We start from the raw sequence: 19,497 nt of genomic DNA, 5'->3' as shown, positions 1-19,497 counted from the left end.
TAACAAATGACCTGAAATTTCAGGGCACTTCTACATGCATTAAATAACATTCAGTGTAGTGTACTACCCTTTAGTACCTACAAGTCCTTCCAAGCCCCACTCTCTTGTGTTTGGCGAGATATTCAAATGTCAGTACAAAAAGAATGTGTAAACATAAAATCAGTCCAAATGCCTATGTTTTTATGATATAATTATATTATTATAAATGATTCTTGGATATTGATGTTGCCTATCCACACCTAACCTGAATCTGTAGTACATAAACCTGTCAAAGAAAGCATAAAAAGAACATAGTTATGAACTACTTACTGTTCTCCTGTATAATTATCTGTATGCTATATATAACTTAATTCAAATGGCATGAGATCTATCTTAATGCTGTATCCTTAGATGAATCCTATTCGGTATTGTTTAAGAATACAATTTAAATTAAGGTGTATAGAACATACGGATAACCATCCAGAAGAAGGTCACAACTACAGTATATTCTTGTTATATTTCCTTCAATAGGTTCATGTATTGTAGTTTCAAGTCTGGTGCAGATAAGCAACACCAATTTCCAAGCTTAATTTCTGACAGTGTGGACTATAATGGACTCATAAAAGGTTATGGCGTGTACACTGGTTTATTTGTCTACACACTCTGCTTATACAGGCATTTGAATGTCTAGGTAGACACAGAGGGTGATGCATAAAAGGTGATACATTACACTGAATGTTATTCATAGGGAGGGAGGCATTCCAAACAAGGTTGCCTTTGTTCTAGCTTTGAAACAACAGCTTTCTGCCAGGTTTTCAACATTGTAAAAATTGGACAGAAATCCTGCAAATTGCCGCAAGTGACGCAATAACTAAGACCCCAATGACATAACTCCACCTTAAAATTCCATTGTGACCCCCAGCTCACTGTCTCAAACCCTGATGAAATTGAACCACTGCCTTTGCCCTGGTTTAACCACTAGCAAAGTACAACCCTAATCCTCAAACATGTAATGACCTTCACAATAAAGGTGTTTGTAGGCATTACACTACCTTCTGTCAACAGTTCTAAATCTTCAATATATTTACTTGGGGAGACCTATTTTATCAAAGCCCGAATTTATCTCAATATTTTCTGAAAAGAACTCTGACCAAATCCGCATGAGTTTTTTTCTCCTTATTTATTAATACACATTCCCTAAAATTTTGTTGGTGGGGAAAAAAACGGAAAAATCATGAAAAAAACTAATCATACTAATAGTTCAGATTTTCCACCTGATTTTTTCAGATTTTTGCCTGAAATCCACAAAATCTTCAGATTATTGTACAGAACCCAGTGCAGATCAAAATATCTTTGAGACTTCTCCCATTGACTTATATGCAACCTCCGCAGGTCTGAGATGCCGGATTTTTTTGGATTCTGACATTTTCCATCCTTGGGGTATAATAAATCCCCAAAAAATTAAGCTCTTTTATCCACTACAAATTTGGATTTTATAGTAAAAAAAACATGATTTTTTTGGATTTTTGCCATTGTGAGTTTATTTAATAACCCCCTTGGTTTCAGTTCAAACTGACAGGTTAGAGCTGTGACTTAGTGCATTAGGTACCTTCCCACCTAATTAATCACTGTTCTAAGACCCTCACATAAAGGAAGTTGTAATTAAAGAGATTAAAAAAATAAAAATCCCTCAGATGCGTAATTTGCCTGTAGGTGGGATGCTCACAAGGCGGTAAAGAGATACATGCTAATTAAATATGCTTCTACTAGGAAATGGACAGGAGTGAGAAAATTGTGAAGTTGGCTCAACAGCTAAATGTTTTAGTTATAATACAAATGCATAACCCTAACCCACAGATTTAAAATATTTTCAAAACATGTTTCAGCTGAAATAACAATACTATGAGACTAATGATCGATTCTTCAAAGGAAAACTAAACCCTCCCCCATGGTGATAAGTCCCCACTGACCCCCATCCACTGTCCTTCCTCTCTGCACAATCTTACCCCTGAATTTTGTCCCCTCCAGAAATAGTGACCTCACATGCAGAGTGAGCGCAGCGGAGCTCACGGGCGCCATCTTCTTCTCTTTGGTAATCTTCGTAAAGTGAGAGGCGTAATGGTGCATGCGCAGTTGGAGCAATATTTCAGTCTGCAATAACTGTGCATGCACTGAAAGAGATGGAAATAGCCGGGGAAAGGAAGAAGATTATCGAAGAGAAGAAGATGGCATCCGTGAGCTCCGCTGCGTTCACTCTGCATGTGCAGTCGCTATTTCTAGACATTTTAAAGCAAATCTCCAGATCTCAGGTTCTCCCTATTAAATCCCCCCACAAAGTGTTGTTTTTAAATGGCAGGCTCATGCCCTAACCTACATTGGTGTCAACTTGACCCCATCTTATATTGTAACTTACTGTATGCTGCAAACTACCCAACGCTAGAATACATTTTAAAAAATAGACCTTTAACAGCTAGGGAGTCTAGGGAGATTAGAACAGTTAGAGTGACTCTACTTTTCATATTATTTCTTTTTTACATGTAACAATTACTTTTCAGAGAATGTTCCTCAGTCTAAATATTTTCCATTAATGCATAGTAGAAAGTTTACATACCCCATAAATTTAGATTTTTTAGCTAATGATATTGGAAGACACCTTTTGAATGAAAGACTGAAAGTTAAATAGGAGACAGACTGTTCCTGGCAATAAACAGCTGAATTAATCTGCTTTCTGTTTCCCTGTGTGACTCTACAAGTCAGATAGAACAGGGGTTTTCCGGATAATGGATCTTTCAGTAATTTGGATCTTCACATCTCAAGTCTACTAGAAAATCATAAAAACATTAAATAAACCCAATAAGCTGCTTTTGATTCCAATAACGATGAATTATATCTTAGTTTTGATCAAGTACAAGTGATTGTTTTATTATAACACACAAAAAGGAAATCATTTTTAAAAATTTGGATAATGTGTAAAAACCATACCCAAAATACATACCTGTTTTTTGAATTCCAAGTTAGATAGAATAGCATAGAACAAAACAGAATAGAACAGAAAATAACTAAAAAGACCATTAGCAGACTGTTCTAAAATATTGATGCTTTCATCATACTAAAACGAATTGTAGGTCTAAGCATCTAATAGTCTGCTATTTTTTCTTGCTCTGTCTGGCTTTCCTAAAATATAAGAAATTGTGTGTCAGCATAAAATATGACAGTAAAAATCCTAAATCAAGTTATTTCAATTTGTTACAAATATCCAGTTTTGACTGTAACAGGCCTGTTGCTCCAGGCTCCTGCCTTTAGCAATGACAGCGGAATGCTCTTGCAATGTAAATAACATCAGAAGATGTTCATGTAACCAGGAGCAAGTCAGCTTCTTACAGCCCTAAATTAGTGAAACAAAAATATCTCTTCTTTATATATATATATATTTATATATATATATATATATATATATATATATATATATATATATATATATATATATATATATATATATATATATATATATATATATATAATTTTTTTTTTTTTTTTTTTTTTTTTTAAAACAGAAAATAAAAAACCAATCTAGGAACATTACAGTTATTGCACTTTTCTGAGGATTACACTTTCTGTAGACTGTCTGGCGGGTCTTATACAGGCTATGTTAGCTGTGCAATCCTTCACCCTGTTCTCATCTTGTATGCTACACTGTGGTCTTACATCTTCCAAAATGAACAAGAGCTTCACACATGCCCTTTTTGGGGTCCAAACTGAACATTTATCTTGTAACTTACAAAAATAAATTTTGACCAAGAGAATTTTCTCCAGATTCCAGCTGGCAAATTACCATTATAAAGATAGAAACGTGCATCTCATTATCTATGCCATCTCCGCCATGCTAATGCAGACAGCTAGTAGTATTATTATTTGTTAAAAGGTGAAGGAGAAACACTGAGCAGAACCTTCTAGAATCATTCCTTCCCTACAGCAGTATAATCAACAGCAATGTCAGGAAGGAATCTAGTAAATTCTACAGCACAGACACCAGCATGGGGGCAGAGAAATGGAATACAGAGGTTTAAAAAAGCGGGATTCTGGGAAAAAATGTAAAAGTTGCATTCCACCACACCATCAAGGACTCAAGAGCAGCTTCTGTGTCAGTGATACAGACAGACTTTCATATGGCAGGATTCCTACATCACAGTTCCTATTGTCTATAAAACTGTGCATCTTATAAAACCGAGGAACCCCATCCATGTGCTAAATTATATGGGTCAACTCTACAAGCCAAGGGTGGTACCCCAAAATATTATGTAGGTAACTATTATGACCACTTTTTTTTTATTTGGAGCGAAACTTTAAAAAAAAAAAAAGGAACAAAAGCTTCCAATAAATCTATAACAGGGGCAGTTTTAAATGTGGGCTGAAGATAAAATAAAGATGTGGAATATTATTTAAATCAGATCAGAAACTGAGTAGACTAAAGAGGTCAGTTGATATTTGGTACCACTGTTTTTGGAAACAATCCATCAAAATGCTGTTAGTGTTAGTAAGGGACTGGCTAATGAGTCTCTTCACTGTTTCTGTGTCACTGTGATAGAACACAGAGAGCTGTTCCTGTATCACCAAGTAGAACAAGGTAAAACACAATCTTCTCACACTTATCATTGTTTTGCTGTACGCTGTGTTAAAAGATGGGGGGGGGGTGGATAAATAACCATCTCATTGAATATGGCAAATGCCCTCTAATTGTATCGCCCTCTATAAACAGCAGAGCCTGGGTGCTGTATGCATCTAGATTCTATCTTTATGCCTAGATTTTGTGTGATGTTTTTTTTACTTTATTTCCACATCTAGGGGCAGATTTATTAAATTTCAAATTTAAAAGCACCAACTTGAATTTGAAATCAAATGTGAGATTTATCACATTTCAACCCTAGAAACAGTTCTAATTTAAATATTTGCCAATTAAAACCAGCCAAGTCAATGTAGTCAATGTAGAAGTCAATGGCAGAGGTCCCTGGAACTGATGAGCCAAATTTTTGCCATGTTTCGCTGCAAAAATGATTCCCCATAGACTCCAATGGAAGAAAAAAAAATGTTGCGGGTCAAAACAAAAATTGACTTACAATAGTCAAGGTTTTTTTTTGGAGGAAAACTCTATTCTAATTGAGTTTTCAGGTCAGGACTATTCGATCAGATTTTAGACTTTCAAAGTTTTTCATAAATAACATACCATTCGAATTGTGAATAAAAAGATTCCCATTACGCTAAAATTCGACCTTTGATTTCAAACCCCCTAATCTCTCTACTGCATGTAATTGTCTATTACACTTCCCTTTACTTTTCTCTGCTCAGCTCATGTACAGTGTATTGTCTTTTTGTGCTACTCTTCCCCCATCACGTTGCCATTCTCACTCTCTCCCCCTATCTCACTCCCATCTCGCCGCCCACTCTATTTTCTCCCTGATCATTTTTTCATACCTCACCTCCAGTGCCAGTAAGATTTATGCCGTTCTTAATGCTTTCTGTTAGTACAACTTTCACTTGGCTCGTTTATTTTGTACGCTCTGTGAGTCCGCAGTGTGTGATTTTTACAGTCATGTGATCAAGTATCCAGACAATTCATTGAGTAAAAAAAGCCTCATAGCATCTGCAGTGCTTTCCGATGTTTGTAGTCTTATTTTCTTTAGAGAGTATTTACAAAGCATTCTGGGCAATGCAGTGTAAATATTGGAGCTGCCGTAGTATTTACAGTTGTTTGCTGCAATTCTGATTATATTCTTCATTCTCCTGTGCTGCTTGTGTGAAACCCAGCAAAAGCTGCACCGATACAGTAAACATGAGATACTGCAGTGTCCGTCACATTGGCAGACCAGTAAATCTGAGACCAAAATGGCTCTGAATTTTCAATGTATTAAATGTCATGTAGATTTATATTGGTATTGGGTCTGTCTCATCATATATCCTGAGTCCTTCCTTTGGAATGTAAATTGTAGGTTTCCATGTCTAAAAGTGTATTAGCGGACCTTGCAATGCAGGTTCTAACAAGAAGAATTGTGGGAGTATAAGACATCTCTCTTTTAATTCATTAGATGATGATGATGATTACTAGTGTGTACTGTATGTGTAACAACACAATGCCTTATATGAGCCAGAGGGCAGATTTTTGTACTTAAAATTGTAGTTTTTCTATATAGCATTATCCAATGGCTCTTATTAAAAGTATAAGTGGCTTACATATACTGTAACTGTGTTTTACATATACACGTAAGCTGCTTTACGTGGTATACTGTTACAGAGACTTGCAATGTTTCCCTTTAAAGTTAGGTTAAGTCAGCTCTGTGATATAATAACATAGTAATATAGTAAGTTAGGTTGAAAAAAGACACACGTCCATCAAGTTCAACCTTTTAACTTTTTTTTAAACTGCTAGTTGATCCAGAGGAAGGCAAAAAACCCATTTGAAGCCTCTCCAATTTGCCTCAAAGGGGGAAAAATTCCTTCCTGACTCCAAAATGACATTTTTGTATTATGAGCTATCTCCCATATCCCTGTATTCCCTCACTTGCTAAAAAGCCATCCAATCCCTTCTTATACCTATCTAATGTATCAGCCTGTACCCCTGATTCACTTCCCAGCTCTCCCTGTAACACCCCTTTCCCTCCTCTAATCTCATTGGCTCCCTCCTGTCTGCTGGGAGGAGCTACTGGTGAATAAAGCATCCGACCCTTCCTTGTACCTATATAATGTATCAGCCTGTACCACTGATTCACTTCCCAGCTCTCCCTGTAACACCCCTTTCCCTCCTCTAATCTCATTGGCTCCCTCCTGTCTGCTGGGAGGAGCTACTGGTGAATAAAGCATCCGACCCTTCCTTGTACCTATCTAATGTATTAGCCTGTACCCCTGATTCACTTCCCAGCTCTCCCTGTAATACCCCTTTCCCTCCTCTAATCTCATTGGCTCCCTCCTGTCTGCTTTGAGGAGCTACTGATGAATAAAGCATCCGACCCTTCCTTGTACCTATCAGCCTGTACCACTGATTCACTTTCCAGCTCTCCCTGTAACACCCCTTTCCCTCCTCTAATCTCATTGGCTCCCTCCTGTCTGCTGGGAGGAGCTACTGGTGAATAAAGCATCCAACCCTTCCTTGTACCTATCTAATGTATCAGCCTGTAACACCCCTTTCCCTCCTCTAATCTCATTGGCTCCCTCCTGTCTGCTGGGAGGAGCTACTGGTGAATAAAGCATCCGACCCTTCCTTGTACCTATCTAATGTATCAGCCTGTACCACTGATTCACTTCCCAGCTCTCCCTGTAACACCCCTTTCCCTCCTCTAATCTCATTGGTTCCCTCCTGTTTGCTGGGAGGCGCTACTGGTGAATAAAGCATCCGACCCTTCCTTGTACCTATCTAATGTATCTGCCTGTACCACTGATTCAGGGAGAGAATTCCACATCTTCACAGCCCTTCTGAATATTTAGAGATAAATTCTACAAGACCACTCAGTTTCCGAATTGTCTTGGAGTAATAGATGGCAAAAACATCCACATACATAAGGCACCAAGAAGTGGATCAAAGTTTTTCAATGATAAACAATACTTCTCATTGTATTATTGTCATTAGTTGACAGCAATTATAAGTTCATTGCAATTGTTGTAGGTGCATATGGCAGCAAAGGTGATTCAATCATTTTTCAAAATTCTGTTATGGGCCCCGCCACATTGTAGGTGGCAGAATGAATCTTCCAAATCACAAGCCTTTACCTGGAGGTCAAATAGCATTACCACATATATTAAAACCTTACCCACAAAGAGGCCTTGCTATTCCTAAAAGTGTGTATAACTATAGGCTGAGTAGAGCACGCAGAATGGTGGAGTGTGCTTTTGGAATTTTGGCCAATAAATGGCGCATTTTACATACCTCTATCAAGCTCAATGTTAAACATGATGATAAGGTAATTAAAGCATGCTGTGTGCTCCTTCATTTTCTAAGATTAAAAGACCAATATTTCAGTTTTGATAAATTGTGTAATGATTTAAGTGATGTTCAGTACTCGCTCTACTACACATGCCCAATTAGAAGATTAGAAATTATTTTGCAGATGAATATTCTTTCTTCTGTCAATTGACCAGTGCCGGGCCAAGCCAACGCCTGCGTCTGAACACTAGAACGCCTGACCACAAACCTGTGCGCACATGCGCATTAGCTGAGGGGAGCGTCTGATGGGTGGAGAGAGCCACAGAGGGGAGAGAGGAAAGCACAACACAGGGCAGTGAATAGGGACTAGAGGCAGAAGATGTACATGTATGTGCCTGGCGCCCCTCTGTTGTTGCGTCCTAGGCAGGTGCCTCTTCTTCCTACCCCTAGTTCCAGCCCTGCAATTGACAATACAACAAAATGTAAATAAGATGTTCCTAAGCTCTACACATTCCTTCAATTAATTTACATTTTGTTAAGATAAAGGCATGATCTATAGTGTGTGTTTTTGTGTTTATATTTCACCTGTTTTAGCTTAATTCTTAGAGGCACATTTATAATTATTCGAATTCATATAATTCGAATTTGATTTTACTCTTAATTAGAATATTCCAGTATTTGTTATAAAAACCGAATATCTTAAACTTGGACGAATTTTACAGTCAAAAACTCAAATCAAATTCGAATTGAATTCTATCAAACTCGATGCAAGTTTTTTCTCAGAAAAAAACTTGAATTTCAGGAAGGCTGCAAACATCTCCAAATTGCTCACTGGACCTTTCCCATTGACTTATACAGCAATTAGGCAGGTGTTAGGTGGCAAATAATCGATTTTGAATTCTTAAAGGGCCAGAGTATGATAAATCTAAAAAAAAACCCTCAAATCGAGTTTGGATAATTCCCTAGACAAATTTGAGAGTTTTGTCCATAAAAAAATTCTAAAATTCGAATTTGAATTTTGAATTCAAATATCAATTTCAAATCTGGGCCTTAACATTCTGTATGTAGCTGTTGTTTAACAATACCAAAAGTGAAAAATCAGTCAAAGCAATAAATGCAGTAAAACAAAAACATTTATTGACCTCTTGTTTTAACAATAAAGAAAATTCTTCTCACCAGAGGCTCTTTATTGTGTTATACATTCAAGATTGGTCAAAATGCAAAGACTGTGTACGTGTTAACTTCATAATATATGACCATGATATCCATACCACAAATATTTGAAACACAATTATTATTACAAATAATCAAGTGTGAATTGCTCTTACGATCATCATAATGATTTCAGAACCACCAAGCATCATGTAAGTATTGGTCGATAAAGTACTTTCACCTTGTCATAGTGTCTCTGCTCAAAATAGCATTTCACAACCACTGTGTTAAGTACGGTACAACAAATGTCAAGCTATACGGGCTTGATCTCCAAGAAATACACACGTGTAAAATAATCAAGTTATTCCTGAGTATACTTTCTCCATAAATGTGTCTCTGTTTATTCATGTGTGACTCAGGTTCACTATTTCACACTAGGAAAACCCATGTTTATGTGAGGCCTCCCTTTGCCTAGTAGAATAACTGTCTGGCAGCTGATAACACTCCAGCACAAACATAACCTTACACAAAAATACACGCAGGTTTATGCATTTATTTGCGGTCCCACCGACTTCTATTATGTTCTAAACGTGCGTCAAGAGCAAGGTGATGCAACATGCTGTGTTTAAAAAAATCCAATGAAACATAAATGGAGTAAAAAGCAATTCTAAGAGCTCATCAGTACAACCAGGCAGAAAATAATGCAATCAATTAGCGAATGCGTTCAGATCTGTGTATCAAACACGCATCAAATGCAGAAAAAAATGTCTGTGTGTAAGAGCCCTTAAAGGAGAAGGAAAGGTTAAAACTAAGTCAGATTTATAGAAAGGTCTATATAAATACACCAGTAAACCCTCAGTAATGCTGCTCTGAGTCCTCTGTCAAAAGAAACAGCACATTTCTTTCCTTCTATTGTGTACTCATGGGCTTCTGTATCAGACTAACTGTTTTCAGCTTAAACCTCCAGGGCCAGGGCTTGAGCATGCTCAGTTTGTTCCTCTCTCCTTCCCTTCTTCTCTCCCTGCTATACTCTGAGCCCAGAGTGAGCAGGGAGAGACTCAGGCAGGAAGAGATGTCACACCAAGCTAATATGGCAGCTGCTAGCCTAACAGTTCTAGAGCTTTTTTACTCAGGTATGGTAAATCTACCTATTACTACTTATTACTTACTTGTCTTAGATTGTGAGTTCATTTTTTATAACATTGTCTTTTCATGGCAGTTATTGGTGCTAAATAAAATGATGGACTATCTTTGAATTTATGTAATGAGACACATTTAAACTTTTAATTTTTTTCACCATCTACAGTATATTATTTCATTTTGTCCTTAAAAATGACAGAAAAAAATGTGTGAAATTGTATGTATTACGTGGAGCTTATTTAGAAGGCTAGTGTGTGTGTAGTTTCACATTGGCTGGTCACTTGCATCATTTGTGAGGGAACCCCAAGGACATGAGCAATAATTGAGTGTGTTGTATCTGTGTGCAATGTATCTGCTTCTCAGAGGGACTTTACATCATACACTGTATAATGCATTTTGATAAAACATATTTTTCTAGTGCTAAAAATAGTAATTTTCTCATTTAAGGACTCATTAAGAAGCAGATGTTTAACTATGCACTGGAAACCGGCCCAGCAGTATTAAACTACTTTTGGCAAATCTTCATGGTGAGTCTGCACACAGCTTTTTTGTTTCTCTGGGTAAGATGGTATCTCTGCTGGAGTGATGCAACTGTTCCTTAGAAAGCATTGCATAAAATCTGTATTCTCTCCAGTGGGTAACCAGGGAACACTACATGATATATTTATAATACTTACAGGGAAAGCCACCGTCCAAACACTTCAGTTCAGTTGTTTTCAGATTGTTCACCAGAAACAAATACCTTTTTCAATTACTTTCCATCTTTTATTTTTTACCATGTTCCCAAATCAAGTTTAATGTGTCTCTGGTGTTTGAGTCTGGCAGCTCAGTAATCCAGGAGCAGATTCTGTTACAATTTGCTACATTTAGTTCATACATTGAGTTGATCCATTTCTCAGCAGCACCTCTGGAGTATTAACCACTATTGTATTTATTGTAACAGCTGCCTACAATGAAAGTAGGGACAAAGATAATAAATGCATCAACTAAATGTATCAATTTAGATCAGTTTACAGGGTCGGCGACCCCCCTCCCAGAGCAAAGAAGGTGAAAAATTGGACTTTACACTTCAATATTAGAAAAACTGTCACAAATAGAAAATACAAAGTAATTGAAAAAAGTCCGGTCAACTATCTGAAACCAACTGAAAAACGCGTTTGAAGGTGAACAAACCCTTTAAGAGTAGCACAAAGCAGTACCTCGTGTTTCTGATGAGTAAGTGGGCTGGGTGTAACATCAAACACAGATGAAGGATCTGGAATCACAGGACTTACAACAATGCACAGGAGTTATTAATTGCCAGTGATAAATCTCTGCTTTTGCAAGAGACTAATCTCCTGTAAAAGCTTTCTGACCTGGAATAATGTGAATCACTGGTGGTAAAGTCAATTCAGTCTCCCAAAATCGCTTGAAGTTACCTCAAGGGGTAAAACTTAAGGGCAGTGGCTGATGGGGAGATTTGTCATCTGCGATAAGAATGCATGACTTACGGGTGACTAATCTCCCGAAAATACCTCTCCATTGGAAATTATTGAAATCGTCGGCGGTAAAACCAACGCCTCGGAAGGAAACAGGCGACTTTGTGATATGTAGGTTTCACTGCTGGTGATTTCAGTTATTTTCAATGGAGAAGCATTTTCAGGAGATTTATCACCCACAGTCGTGCATAAATAATCGCAGGCGACAAATCTCCCCATTGGTCACTGCCCTGAAGCGATGGAAGACTGAAGCAATACATGGGTTTTACCACCAGCGATTCCCAGGAGATTAGTCCCCCGCAGAAGCAGAGATTTATCTCTGTTGATTAATCTTCTGGTGTCTCATTGCCCTACAGCTCTCTGACACAAGATACAGGTAACAGCTCCCTGGTAGATATCTGTTGGAATAGTACATTTTTATCTGAATTATTCTTGTGTCTGAGAACTGGGTATACTTCTGAGCTAAGGTGGTGGAGGGCAGCTAGTTCTGTGTACTGCCAGTAGGTATATGTCGTTTAATATCAGGTCAAAAAAGGTAATGTCTGAGTCAGAGCCACTTGAAGTAAATTTAATAATTGGTAGGAAGAACATTAAGTTCTCTGAACACTTCATAATAATCACATTAAGTACCTTTGCAAATAACATATAATCTATGAAACAAACTGTAAATATTTTTCCCAAAATGAAGAATGACTTGAAATTGTGCAAAAGCTGACACTTCTAGATTCACAAAAGAGGAGGCAATATATTTTGCATATCATAAAATCATGGCAGGAAATTACATATGCTCAGACAGTAATATAAAGTTAAATATTAAAAAATCAAGTACAGTAGGCTCTAACTGGGGCGTATATTTTATTTCCTAAATCATATCCTTTGCTAAAAGCATATCTATTGTTTGATATTTTTTTCAATTCTGTCCAGTAAGATAACCTAGGAAATGAATCTAGAATTTAAATAGCATCTTTATTGTCCTTTTTGGAAGAAAAGAAACAAAATTCCTTTTTCTCGGTTGCAACAGACAGTTCTTTCTTCACCAAGCTAAATGTATGTCTTATGCGCTATACTAAATATTAACAATGTTTCAAATATTGATTTGTTCTTGCCGTACATATTACTATATGGTTGTCATAAATTTGCTCTTCATGCAAGTCCAAACAAAAAACGGCAAACTGTTCTCTTTTTCTTGGTTCTACTGTTATTTTTTGATGACATTATAGACAATATTCAGTATTTTATGTCTGGACAAATATGAAACTGATGAGACAATATTTTATTTAAAATATGCACGTTTAGGATTAGGGATGTAGCGAAGTGTTCGCCGGCGAACTAGTTCGCGCGAACTTCGACTGTTCGCGTCCGCCGAATGTTCGCGAACGTCGTGCGACGTTCGCGTCAAAATCGTTCGACCATTCGATCGCTAAAATCGAAGGATTTTCGTTCGAATCGAACGATCGAAGCCATTGGATTGAATGAAATCATTCGATCGAATGGCTTCGATCGTTCGATTCGAACTAAAATCCTTCGATCGAACGATTAAAATCCTTCGATCGTTCGAATCGAACGATTTTCGGATGTTCGAAGTTCGCGAACAGTTCGCGAACTGTTCGCATTTTTTGCCGGTGTTCGCGAACGGCGTTCGCGAACACATAAACGGCAGTTCGCTACATCCCTATTTAGGATAATATTGTGTAGCACACCCGTGGGTGGGCCTGAGAAGTGTAGAAGAGTAGTGTGACTTGCTTGCAGTGTAATCCAGATACCCTTAGGCTGTGGGCAACTCTCTGCAGTGTGTAGCGGCCCCTTTAAGCACCTTACCCTCAGCTGTCTCCTGGGTGTCTCCTGGTGCACAGATCAATCAGGCTGAAAGTAACAGCCGTCCAGTGGCTTGCTTCAACAAAAAACTTGTTTTTTAACAATGGCATTTTATCTGTTCACAGCAATCAGGCAATATAGATCTTCAAGTACTGTACATTCACAGCAATCAATGGAAAATCACTTTAGGATATTGCAAGTAGATCCCTCACAGGGGTAGTCCTTTTTTCCCCAGCACTAGGGATCCCACAGGTTATCTTTCTCCATGGCACTTTCCATGCTCCTGAGCTCACCCACTTGTGTCCCTGTCTGGCGGCTTGATCACTGCAAGGGTGCTAACCCCAACTATTCTCCTTATTGGAGCCAGAAAGCTGCTTATTAAATACACTGCCTCCAATTTTCTCTCCTAAAGCGACTATTACACAAACTTCTGATGCTAAATAAACTTTCCCTAACCAGGGTCTGCCATCGGCTCAGACCCACTCCTGTACCCAACTCCACCCCAAAGTGGGATCCAAGACAAGAGCCCTGAGCACATGTGTGTTCTCCATTTTAAACACTGCCTTTAATTGGGCAAACCTTGAATTACAATGGACTCAGGAAAAGGGACATAGGTGCCTGGGAGAAACAAGGGACCACTTTAAGGGGCCGATTCACTAAGCTCGAGTGAAGGATTCGAATGAAAAAACGTCGAATTTCGAAGTATTTTTTGGGTACTTCGACCATCGAATTGGTTAAATTCGTTCGAATTCGAACGAAATCGAACGAATCGAATGAAAAATCGTTCGACTATTCGACCATTCGATAGTCGAAGTACTTCCCCTTTAAAAAAAACTTTGACCCCCTACTTCGGCAGCTAAAAGCTACCGAAGTCAATGTTAGCCTATGGGGAAGGTCCCCATAGGCTTGCCTGTGATTTTTTGATCGAAGGATTTTCCTTCGATCGTTGGATTAAAATCCTTCGAATCGTTCGATTCGAAGGATTTAATCGTTCGATCGAACGAAAAATCCTTCGATCGATCGATCGCAGGATTAGCGCTAAATCCTTCGACTTCGATATTCGAAGTCGAAGGATTTCAATTCGAGGGTCGAATTTCGAAGTATTTTTAACTTCGAAATTCGACCCTTAGTGAATCGGCCCCTAGGTGTCCAAAATACCAGGGAAACTGCCTGAGTAAATTAACTTAACTGCATTCAGTAGTTTGTGGAACAAATCCAGGGCAGCAACTTGTCTGCAAAGTTCTTTATTGGGAAACTGAGTTCGAATGCATTGAACTATTGGGTATTATACACAGAATACCTGTGGAAGAAGCCAACAACGAAATTTGGTGAGCTTGCTCTGAATATTATATTTGTAAATTAACTTAACTGTCAGGGTCTCTACAACAGTATAAAATATTATTTCAGTAAAATTCTGGTGACTTTGGTATAAGAATAATTGAATTTAAGATTTGTTTCCCAGAAATAGTTAAGCGGATGACACATACAGCAATTGAATAACCATCAGTCTAGGTGCAGGGCTCTCGTATAAGCCCTGCTTAAAGGAGAATTCAACCCTTTAACAAAAAAACACCCTACCCCTCCCTCCAACCCCCCAGCCTATTTGCCCCCCTGGGGAAATATCCCAAACTTTTTACTTACCCCTCGGTGCAGATTCAGGGATGGCAGTTCACGGCAGCCATCTTCCGCATCTAGTGCTTTGGCAATTTCCATCCAATTCGGCGCATGCACAGTTGTTGCAAACCAGTAAATTTCTCCAATTTCACATGCACAACATTGAAGTCCTGAATCATTACTGTTGGAGATTTTAAAACTTTGGCGTTGTGCAGTAGGTTCAATGTATAAAATATGGCATTTCTATCCATTTCTTTTAAGGGTTTAGTTCTTCTTTAAGGTATAATGCATTCATGTTTAAACCATGGGGCTAATTTAACCACAATCTAAAAGGGTTCAGACATCAGAGCAGCCTCTTGTTAAATTCATAAAACTTCTGGTAAAACTTGCCTACGTTCTGCACATGACAATGAATATGTTTGTCTATAAAAATGCATGATAGTACACATGGACCTGTGAATTTGAATCTTCATACTTTAATTCTTAAAACATTTATTATACTCAATAGGATTGTTTTGCCTCCAATAAGCATTAATGATATCTTAGGATCAAGTACAGGCTACTTTTTTACTATTACAGAGATAATGGAAATCATTTTTAAAAACTTGAGTTATTTGATTAAAATGCAATCTATAGGAGACCGCCTTCCTGTAATTTGAGCTTTCCAGATAACAGGTTTTAGGATACTGTACTATACATTCAAGGCAAACTATCCATTTGAAGGACCCTAACAAAGCATCCAATTTGCAATCTGTTGATAATTTAATTTGCCAGTAGGGGAATTAACTGTAAAATATCTTAATTGGGCTACATTATCCATAAGATATTAGGGGGCACAAGTTCTTTCCTCAAGAGGCTTGCTCTTTTAATTAAGGGGTGCTTCGTTATTGAATGGAATCTACCTCCAGGCAGATAGCTGGATTTTTTCAGCCTCAGTTATATAATTAAGTGATACTGTAAATAGATAGGAAGAAAGACAGATATTGGTAGCTGAATGATAAAAGACCAAAGAGGCACAAAAATGTTTAGTACAAGACAAAATGTAATGACCCCATCTCATGCATTTTATGGATGTAGAAATGGATTTCTCAGCCTTTTATTCTGTCACTTTAAATGTGCTTACTACAAAGAATGTAATAAAAAAGGACATTTTAAAATACTTTGCTGAAGTAACCAGAAACAAGAAGTAACCAGAAGAGTCTAGACAGCTTTATATAAATATCTATGTTGTTGACAGAGAGCCATGATAGATTAGCATCTTATGTTGTTGTTAAGGAACAGTGAGGATGGATCAGTTTTAAAATTGACATCTATAGCTGAAAGTATGTTTTTAATAGTATTAACACTTTCCCTTTCCTTCACTCTTCCTCTCTTTAAATGAAAAATACATTTTGTCTGTGTGTGTGTTATTCTTTATATGTATGATTAATTGGTGGCGTGCAAGTTCGCCATCTAAAATTAATAGTAAAAGTCTCTTAAGTACTGTTTGCTGACCAGAAAATAAAACCTTTATGGGGATATGTGTAGTATTATTATAATTTGCAATACAATGGAAAAAGTCAACAATAGTAAGGGAAAGAAACTGACAGTTTACCCAGTGTTAGATATGTTATTAATCTAAAACATATACAGCGTTGTAAAGATGCTTTACGCATATAAATTCTCAAAAATGCAGAACCTCACTTCAGAGCCTTAAAATTCCTACAGGACTATTCATGATCTTTGGTGTTTGTTTTTTTGTTTAGCCAAAGCTGGCTCGTATGGCTTCTTAAATATTTGTGCTTGCTTTATCATTTGTCGGTTAAAGTCAAATGTATTTGTGAAATATGAGATCAGTGTGCCCTTAAGCAGAATTTGGTTGGTTTGATTCCAGTGTCAGCTGCATGTGTCCTGTGGCAAGTTAGTAATTCTACATGTCCTCAGGCAAAAAGATTCAGAAATCTCTATTCTAGTTTCCGCATGTTGTGCTGTACAAAATCAGAGGAAAAGGGAAATTTCATAGACTTGAAACACTACAACATGATTTATGGGCAGTAATGTATGAATAAACCACTTGAAGAATGGTTTCATGCTTCCAATAAAACTGTCACACATGTTCTAAAGCTAGACACCCTCACTGCAGGTTTTACAAATTGTTCCATGGTATAGATATTAGTGATCTGTAGATTTCTATGTAGATGGCTAAACTGCAGTGATCTGGATAGTTCAGTAGAAGTTTGGGAAACAAGGGCATGCACAGTACCCAGTCCTTGTGGAAATGAGTTATCAATCCTGGTTTTCCACTTTGCCAGATCAACTTTATTTTTATATCATTAGAACTTGAGAGAGCAAATTAATCAGTTTATGGGCCACATACAGAGACAATCATAGACTTTGGTCATACATTGATTGAACAGTATCAAACGATCTACATGAGTGTCACCAGCATAACTCTTATTTTTCAAATGATATAAAAATGTCTGACCTGAATACACACCAGTTATATCAGCAGAATCCATTGCATTAGAAAACACATCAATTATATAATATAGTGTTGAAGCTGCAAATAAAATAGTATGAATTCTAAAACTGCACAAGTCTCATTGACTAAAATTGTACATAAATGAAAATATAACATATATGGGTTTAAAAATGTCAAAACTTCTAGATTCCTTATATGCTTTCAGATGCAATACAATTTGATGCAGAAAGGGTGTTTTGACAACAAAGCAGACAAACTATAGACCAAAGATTCATTTGCATTGCTAAAAATACAGGTCATGGGAGTGCTTCAAGGCTAAGGAAAATATAAGAAAGTACAGTGGGAGTTCAAATATATGGAAGGGAATTAATGCCCTCTTTTGCATGATAAGTATGCCAAACTTCATGACTTGATTTAGCACAGGGATATTTACAAATGAAAATCAGCTAAATACTTCCCTAAACAATTCCGTAACAAGACCACACAAGCACAATGCGTAGGTGAAAATTCCCATAGGTAGGTGCATTCCCAAAATAATGGGCAGTTTGATGATTATATAATTCAGTTCAGGTACCTTTGTTTTTTGCTTGCAATGAAATGTGTATTGTGGGTGGCATAAAGTCGAGAGCTTGCTATTTCTTGGTGTGAAGAGTTTCCTGTGTGGTATATGCCACATGTCGTACAAATATACCATATAGATTTACATTGTCTAATGTTTGTATTATTGTTGCATAGAATCAAATCTATAGGAATTTATCTGCATATCTATATATTATCTATATGTGGGTGCTGTATGTCCCAAAACAATGGCAGGTAAAATGAGAACTGTTCTAATGTCTTTAATTAATTTGTTCTGTATTACAGCAATATACAATGTTTGCAGAGGGTGACCCACCTAAAATGTACTTCCTATATGCCCTTTAATCTTATCTGCCAAATAGTGACACAGTTCACAGTTCTCCCTGCAAAAATAATACACAGAATGGATTTGGCTGTTCTGTATAGTTGCATATCATTGGCAAGCACGGATACATTGATTCAGTACTCCAAGTCATTAATGAACAAAATAAATAAATGTGGACCCAATACAGAACTGAACAGAATAAACATTCATCAAAAAGAACAATAAACCCAATTTTTTAGAAGCAACATGACATCATATCGCCACCACTTCCATTAATTTAATCTTACTCATTTTACCGTAATATTGTTACTGGGCCTTCTCAATGCCACAAGCTGTCGATTTTTTAAGCAATAAGTTCAAAACACATCACACTTACATTTTAACTCACTCTTATACTCAGGTGCACATCATATGATTGTTTACCAAACCCCTCAATACTTTGTATATTTTGTTTAAGCAACAGCATTCCAATGAAATTTGACCCACTAAGTCCATAGCATGCTGGGTAACCATTTAAAGTGACATTATATGTGAACGGTAACATTTAATCACAAGGTGACATTTACAAACAAGCGTAATCATCAGTGAATAAAACCTTTGGTTAAAGTTCATAGTACAAAAAACCCCACCATGGAATCTTAAAAGAAAAAAGAGTCCAAATAAAGTGTCCAATAGATCAATACCAAAACAACTTCAGAGGGGGCATTGCAATTTCCTAGCCTCTCTGGTGACATGAAATTGCCAAAACAGCAATTTTACAAATGATGTGATATCCCTCCATTGGGTGTGTATTTAATATGTGTGGGGGATCTATGATTCCCTGAATACCCAGGTACATTAATAATTGTTTTTGTTTAAGAATGTATTTACTATTTATCCATTTTTGTATTTTGGGTTTTTTTATTAAATGATCCTGTAATTAAGTGAACTTTTTTTCATATTATCATACCTCTGTGAGCCCTCAATACGCCATTTCCTCTGTTTTAATACCGTTTTATGTAAACTTAGATTGAAGCATTGGCCTCTTTTCCTTTTAATTATGATT

The 19,497-nt window shown here is 37.2% G+C and overlaps 1 protein-coding gene across 18 annotated transcripts in view; it reads left to right on the top strand.

Annotated features, from left to right (window-relative positions):
• Positions 1 to 19,497, top strand: part of LOC108715117 (neurexin-2-beta) — a 229,696-nt gene that overhangs the window by 31,351 nt on the left and 178,848 nt on the right. For 17 of the 18 annotated variants that reach the window (XM_041591550.1, XM_041591554.1, XM_041591547.1 and 14 more), the window contains exon 2: positions 10,628 to 10,707. The exons of the other annotated variant lie outside the window; for it this stretch is intronic. The gene's annotated coding sequence lies outside the window, so the exon portion shown is untranslated. The remainder of the gene's footprint in view (positions 1 to 10,627; positions 10,708 to 19,497) is intronic. 18 annotated transcript variants of the gene reach the window in all.

This window comes from Xenopus laevis, chromosome 4S (genome assembly GCF_017654675.1).
Source record: "Xenopus laevis strain J_2021 chromosome 4S, Xenopus_laevis_v10.1, whole genome shotgun sequence".
In the NCBI taxonomy this organism is placed as follows: Eukaryota; Metazoa; Chordata; class Amphibia; order Anura; family Pipidae; genus Xenopus; species Xenopus laevis.
This window is presented reverse-complemented; position numbering and strand designations above follow the sequence as displayed.